The sequence below is a fragment of the Bison bison genome, unplaced genomic scaffold (genome assembly GCF_000754665.1).
Source record: "Bison bison bison isolate TAMUID 2011002044 unplaced genomic scaffold, Bison_UMD1.0 scf7180017864390, whole genome shotgun sequence".
In the NCBI taxonomy this organism is placed as follows: domain Eukaryota; kingdom Metazoa; phylum Chordata; class Mammalia; order Artiodactyla; family Bovidae; genus Bison; species Bison bison.
This window is the reverse complement of record NW_011494962.1, coordinates 1,207,311-1,208,572: the sequence shown is the minus strand read 5'-3', so window position 1 is coordinate 1,208,572 and position 1,262 is coordinate 1,207,311.

Sequence of the window (1,262 nt, the reverse complement as noted above, 5' to 3'; positions counted from 1 at the left end):
TCCACTACTTATCAAGCAGATATAGCAGTAGGCAATAGAAATATCTAAGCTAGACAAGTAACCAGTACATATATGAACACACACACATACAGTAACATAGAATATTCTTATTGTTTTAAGTTCAAATGAACATTTCCCCCAAATTTGCTATAGATGCTTAAGTCCAGTTACACCACTAAAAAATCTACAGAAATTTGCTGTCACAACACTAGCCCACAGCCAAGTTTGGCAAGTGGGCACTTGAAATGTGAATATTCAAATTTAATTTTTAATTAATTAGAAGAAATAAATATTTCAGATTGATTTCATAGTCACATCAGCCATATGTAATAGACATACAGAATATTTCCAGATTCATGAAAATTTCTCTAACTAGTTTACCTAAAATGAAGGCAATAACTAAAATTTTGAAAATCTTTATTGGGTTTTATATTCAGTACTGTATTTCTAAATAACATATGAGCCAAGGAAAAATCAAAGTCAAATTTCATAATTTTATATGAATTAAAGAAAAATAGAACAACAAGATTCTGTCTTGTGACATATGAATTGCATTAAATGCATACATTGTAAACAAAAAAAAAAGAAAGAAGAAATCCGAGCACGCTTGACAAGAAACTTGAAATGAAAAAGCAATTTCGGTGAAATTAAAGTAGTTGACATAAAGACGAAGGAAGAAACTAGCAAATATGAAAAATCATAACAAAGAAAAAATTACAGTAGAGGGGAATAGAAGGGTCAAAGCTATTTTCATTTGAAAGACAATAAAATTAATAAATGACACGTGGAGAATAGAGAAAACATGAATCTTTTATATCTATATAAATATGACAATCCAATGCTCCTGCTGCTGCGAAGTCACATCAGTTGTGTCCGACTCTGTGTGACCCCATAAATGGCAGCCTGCCAGGCTTTTCCATCCCTGGGATTCTCCAGGCAAGAACACTGGAGTGGGTTGCCATTTCCTTCTCCAGTGCATGAAAATGAGAAGTGAAAGTGAAGTAGCTCAGTCGTGTCCGACTCTTAGCGACCCCATGAACTGCAGCCCAGGCTCCTCCGTCCATAGGATTTTTCCAGGCAAGACCACTGGAGTGGGTCTCCAGTGCCTTCTCTGTGACAATACAATAGATGTTGGCAATTTGATTCTTTGTTGTTGATAAAATTGCCAACATCTGTTGGATCATTGGAAAAGCAAGAGACTTCCAGAAAAACACCTTCTGCTTTGTTGACTAGGCCAAAGCCTTTGACTGTATAGATCACAA